The sequence below is a fragment of the Mesocricetus auratus genome, unplaced genomic scaffold (assembly GCF_017639785.1).
Source record: "Mesocricetus auratus isolate SY011 unplaced genomic scaffold, BCM_Maur_2.0 Super-Scaffold_4256, whole genome shotgun sequence".
Taxonomy (NCBI): domain Eukaryota; kingdom Metazoa; phylum Chordata; class Mammalia; order Rodentia; family Cricetidae; genus Mesocricetus; species Mesocricetus auratus.
The window spans coordinates 44250042-44256492 of NW_024429182.1; the positions used below are offsets into that span (position 1 = coordinate 44250042).

Genomic DNA, 6451 nt, shown 5'->3' on the forward strand with positions numbered 1-6451 from the left:
GTCCCAGTTTTCCTTATTTATAGTTATGGTGGCTTGATTGAGAAATGTTCCCCATAGTCTCAGGCATTTGAACACGTGGTCCCACTTGGTGGTGCTACTTGGGGAGGTTTAGGAGATGTGACCTTGCTGTAGGAAGGGTGTCACTTGAGGGTGGATGTTGAGAAGTTTAGACCTCACCCTGTTTCTAATTTGCTCTCTCTGCTCCATGCTTGAGTGCTTAGCTTCCGGTGCCTGCTGCTTGCTGCAATGCCATTGCTCCACCATGACAAGATTTCACCCCTCTAGAACTGTATAGGCCAAAGTGAACTCCTTTTTCCTCTTAAGTTTCCTTTGGTTAGGGAGCTTTTACACAGCAGAAGAAAAACAAATAATACAATAGTAGGATGCCGTATTTTGCCAACTTTGTCCTCCATCTTTCTTTCTTCTGCTTGCTTCAGTCTGTTACCAATATTCTTCACTAATTTTTGTTTGAGTCACTGAGTTTCTACATTTCCAGCATTACTATTTGCTTTATTTAAATATTAATTTTCTTGAGGGATTTTTCCATATTGTTGATTTTATCATATTTTACAAACTTTCTTCTCCATGTTGCTGGCTCTTCTCTCCAGGTCTTAGGTTGATTTCAGCCACTTAATTTGCATAATTTTGAGGTTAGTAATCATGCTTATTAGTAAGACTTACTGAATTAGTAAACTTTTATGTCTTCATCAATAAAACGAGAGCATTGAACTAGGGTCCCAAAGAACTTTAAAGAACTTTTTTATTGTAGTTCCCATACTTGAAAATAAAACTTAAAGATAAAAAGAATGTTTACTTTATTGAAAAAATAGTATACTATTACTATTACACATGTTAATGTGTAACAAATTTTATGAACTGTAATTGTACTTTATAAATAAAAATAAATTAAGAATGATATTACTTTACATTTTTTCAAATATCTTGTCTTAGTGGAAGATAGCTTTTGGGATTTAGTGGAAACATATTAAGAAAAGTAGACATCCATACTATGATTCCACATAGGGTCCCTTGCTGAGTGTTGGTGCCAGGTTTTTGGACTTCCCAGGACCAAAGGGATATGAGATGAATAAAATTCTATTGCATAAACACACACACACACACGCACACACGCACGCACACGCGGCTCACACATGGTTGCTGCAAAAGAGAAATATTTTAATAGCACTTTCCTGATTGTGGATACTATGTTAGGATGCAATATCAGAACTTTAAAGTTTCTTTAAAGTTAGCTGCTCTGTGGTACTTGAAGTCACATTAATGAGCTTTTACTACTTGTTGCATCAACTCCAAGCTAGTTTACCTTTCACCATTTTACTTTTAAAGATAGGACATCACCAAGTAGCCAAGAGCATTCTTGTGCTTTGACTCTGCATCAGCCTCCTGAGTGCCGTGATTATAGATGTGTAGTTTAGTTTCAGTTATTTTCTTCTTCTGTGATAGAACACCATCCAAAAACAACTTGCAGGGGAAAGAATTTATTTGGCTTACACTTCCATATGGTAGTCCGTTATTAAGGGAAGTCAGGGCAGGAATTCAAAGCAGGAACCTGGAGGTAGAAACATATAGAGACCATGGAGGAACACTGCTTACTGACTTGTTCCTCCTGGATTTCATGATTTGCTTCCTTCTTTCCTGACTTCTTCTTTTTAAACTTATTTGTCATGTATACAGTGTTCTGCCTGCATGTATACCTGCATACCAGAAGAGGGCACCAGATCTCATAACAGATGGTTGTAAACCACCACAAGGTTGCTGGGAATTGAACTCAGGACCTCTGGAAGTGAGATCAGTGCTTTTAACCTCTGAGCCATCTCTTCAGCCCTGTTTGCTTTCTTGTACAACTCAGGATCATCTGCCAAGGGAGAGCACTATCCACACTGGGCTGAACCCTCCCATCAATCAAGAAAATGCCCTACAGGGTTGCTTATATGTTAGAGACATGTTTTCAATTGAGGTTCCCTCTTCTTGGATGATTGAAACTTGTATCACGTCTGAAAACAAAACAAAACAAAAACCATCAAAATAACCAAACAAAACTAATCCCACAGTTATGTTGTCAGGCTTGTCATATATGATCTTAGGATCTTTGGAAAATATTGTTTACTGAGCTATGTGGCATTTCTAAATATTGGCATTCTTTTATCTCCTAAACAATCATTAATGTCACAGATTTGGGAGACAGATCTTTTTATGTAGGGTAGGCTGACCCTAAAGTTGAGATTGTCCTGCCTCAGCCTTCCAAGTGCTAGAATTAGCCAGACTTGTGCCACCAAGTCTGGCTAATGACAATAGTGACTGGTATAGATTACAATTCAAAGAGCTGCTTATGAGACTTTCTGTGAGACAAGTGTCACTTTTGGACATGCAGCAAAAACACTTTATACATAGTTTTCATTTTGACACATACAACATTAGGAAGATATATCTTTAAGAGATTATATTTAATAACTAAATTTTTACTGCTTCATCAAGGATTTTGAGGCAAATCCATTTTTTCTTATATCCTTCCCAACAATTTAAAAACAAAAACAAAAACCCGTGAGCCCATGAATTGATATGTGCTAAAATTCCAGCAGGTTTCATCAGCATTGATTCTGTATAGCTAATGAAAATGGTAATGAATAAGACAGTCAATATCTTAGAGTTTTTACAAAAATGCTTTTAAAATTATTTTTTAAATATTATAATGAAATCATTTCTTCCTCTCAAATTATCCCACAAACCCTCCTTGCTCTTTTTCCCCAATCCATACCCTCTTTTTTCATTAATTGGTGTGTGTGTGTGTGTGTGTGTGTGTGTGTGTGCGTATTCTTAAATACAATAACCTGCTCAGTCATATAATGTTTCTTGTATGTATGTTTTCAGGCCTGACCATTTGGTATTGAAGAGTCGGTGAGCTCTCCCCTGGAAAGACTACTTCTCCACCTCTCAGTAGTCCTTAATTCTTTGTGTAGAGTTTAGACACTGTGAACTTTCCTTTGTCCATGTTACATGTCTCTTGGTGACATTCTTGTCCAGTCCATGTTTAGGCAGTCATGTTGGTAAGACTTTATGAGTGTAGCTTGTGACATTTCAGGGAGACAGTCTCACAGCAAAGTCCCTGTTCTCCAGCTCTTAACATTTTTCTGCCACCTCTTCTGTAATGGTCCCTGAGCATTGGTTTTTGATCCTCCGGTCTGCCTGATAGGGTTTCAGGGACATGTCAGTGTACAGACCATTCTTTAAGAACAAATCCTAAGAATTATATTATGTTACTCAGTGATGATCTTGGAAGAGGAGAGGGCATATGATCCAGTCTACTGAAACTTAACTTTTATGCATTGATGTTGTACACCAATTACATGTTAGTTCATTCATATCTTCATTTCCCTTGGTCTTTCCAATTCCACAGGTGCATCAACTTAATGTTGTGATAAGGGTTGTCAGATAAACCCCCAAATCCACTGTCCATTTTCCTAGATAGCCTCATTTGATTAAATATGACTGCCAGACTGTCAACTATGTCATTGCAAGGCTCGACTATGTAATGTTTAAACTTTCTTGCCACTGGTTGAGTGACCAAAAGCCAATGGACGGTAAAGAGAACCTGGGAATGACCTGTCGGAGAAGAGGTGGCTGTATTCTGAATGTTCCCAAACACCATTCAGTAATAAGCAAGATGCCTTCCTATTGCTTTGAACCTCACAGTTTAGGTCTAGTTATTATAGCAATTAGCTTTTCCTAACACTGGCTTGAGTAATAACCTTTTAATTGGAATTCACAGTGATTCATCTTCCTCAGTGAAATGTAAATTGAAGTTGTACTAAAAGACTGACATCATTAAAGCCTTCTTTTCACAGAAATATGCTGGAAAAGGACACCCTTTTAAAATTTATGACAGATTCTCCTTGTGCCTCCCAGCAAAGACCTGGTTCCAATAAGTGGATACCACAAGGAGTAATGAGGAACAAATATTTGTCCCTGAAACATGTAGGAGAGTACATTGCATTATTACTTACATATGTTCCACGTTGAGATGACTAGCCTCAGATACCCAGGGGTGTAGATAGGGAATTAAGCAGGAAATTGGAAATGTATTCTATGCAAAATACAATGAGAAAAGTAATTGAAGATAAAGTATAAATAGGATGACTAAGAAGCTTGAGAAGTGCTTTCAAATAATGGATATAGTTTTTCAAGGGGGAAGTAATTGAGTTGATTCCAAATTTAAAGCCTTTAAGGAATTGATTCTTTCTCTAATTACTGATCTTTCTTCTTGGTTTGAGAATGTGGTGCTCATTCCCCCCTAGTGTCAGTTAGAGACACAATTACAAAAATAATGGATGTGATCCTGCATGGCATTAAACTTTTTTTTCTTTTCTTTTCTTGCATTTGTATTCAATGCAAGTAAGCATTAAAAGCAAATAACTGGGCCATTTTTACAAACATTATTGTGCATTACTATATCTTATGCACATGATTGACATTACATTCAAAGATGCTGCTTCCATTGATTCTCCAATGATCATTTCCCATCTTAACTATCAGCAGAGCTCAATTTTATCAGCAATTTTTCACTTTTAAAAAATCACATTAGAATTAAATTACTACCAAGCTACTTTGAAAAAAGGCTAGTCACACTTGTATACTATCCAACAAACATTTGCTCACTGCATGTTATATGGTAGTACCAGAAATACAAACTATATGTGTAACTTCTGTTTTAAGTACTCTCACAATCTCATGGGGATCCTAATACATTGTAATTGTGAGCTAGGCAAGATCATGGGGCAGTAAGAACCCGTCCTCCCCACTGACTCCAAGCTCTATTACAGGGCTATAGTCCTGAAAACAGCTTGGGTATTGGCACAAAAATAGACAGGTAGACCCATGGAATTGAATTGAGCACCCTGATATTAACCCATACATGTATGAACACCTGATCTTTGACAAAGAAGCTAAAATTATACAATGGAAAAAAGAAAGCATCTTCAACAAATGGTGCTGGCATAACTGGATGCTGGCATGTAGAAGACTGCAGATAGATCTATGTCTATTGCCATGCACAAAACTTTAAGTCCAAATGGATCAAAGACTTCAACATAAATCCAGCCATACTTAGAAAAAAATGGGGGTACCCTTGAACGAATTGATACAGGAGACTGCTTCCTGAACATAACTCCTGTAGCACAGACACTGAGATCAACAATTAATAAGTGGGACCTCCTGGAACTGAGAAGCTTCTGTAAGGCAAAGGACACAGTCAACAAGACAAAACTACAGCCCACAGAATGGGAAAAGATATTCACTAACCCCATATCTGACAGAGGGCTGATCTCCAAATTTTACAAAGAACTCAAGAAGCAAGTCTCCAAAACACCAAAGGAGCCAATTAAAAAGTAGGGTACAGAACTAAGTAGGGAATTCTCAATAGAGGAGTCTAAAATGGCTGAGAGACACTTAAGAAAGTGCTCAACATCCCTAGCCATCAGGGAAATGCAACTCAAAACCATTCTGAGATACCATCTTACTCCTGTCAGAATGGCTGAATAAAAAACACCAATTGTAGAGAGAAGCCTTTCCGCCAGCCTGGTTCCAGAGTCACATCAGTCCCAAATAAACACACAGGAGGCTATATTAATTATGAAGCTGTTGGCCTTGCCTGTTTCTTACTGGCTAGCTCTGACTTAAGTATTTATCCCATAATTGTTAATCTAAGTGTTTCTCTTACCGGAGAACTTTCCGGGCTTCTTATCCCTATGGCAGTTACATCTTGACTCCCTCCTTCCCAGCATCCTCCTGGACTCCTAGTCCCACATATCTTGCTTCCCTATTGGCCAACAATGCTTTATTGACATATACACAGGACTTCCCCAACAACCAATGACAATTTATGCTGGCGAGGATGTGGAGAAAAGGGAACATTGGAAATCAGTATGGAGATTTCTCAGGAAATGGGAATCAGTCTACCTCAAGACCCAGCAATTCCCCTGTTAGGCATATACCCAAAAGATGCACATTCATACAACAAGGACGTCTGTTCCACTATATTCATTGCAGCATTATTTGTAATAGCCAGAACCTGGAAGCAACCTAGATGCCCCTTAACTGAAGAGTGGATAGAGAAAATGTGGTACATTTACACAATGGAGTACTATTCAGCAGAAAAAACCAATGGAATCTTGAAATTTGCAGGCAAATGGATGGCACTAGAAGAAACCATCCTGAGTGAGGTAACCCAGTCACAAAAAGACAAACATGCTATTTACTCACTCATATATGGATTTTAGACATGGATCAGAGGAGTGCTAGGCTACAATCCCATTGCTAGAGATTCTGGGAAAAAGAACCTTCATCCAGTGACTGATGGAAGCAGAGACAAACACCCACAGCTACATACTGAACTGAACTCCTGGAATCCAGTGACAGAGAGGGAGGACTGATGAGCAAA

At 38.2% G+C, this 6451-nt stretch overlaps 1 long non-coding RNA gene across 1 annotated transcript; it reads right to left on the bottom strand.

The window, feature by feature from the left end:
- Positions 1-1525: 1525 nt before the first annotated feature.
- On the bottom strand, positions 1526-5772 carry LOC121134340. The gene is made up of 4 exons (XR_005871429.1): positions 5732-5772; positions 4020-4099; positions 1938-2012; positions 1526-1567 (listed from the first exon to the last, which is right to left on the bottom strand). It is a non-coding gene; the product is annotated as an uncharacterized LOC121134340 (long non-coding RNA).
- Positions 5773-6451: the final 679 nt, after the last annotated feature.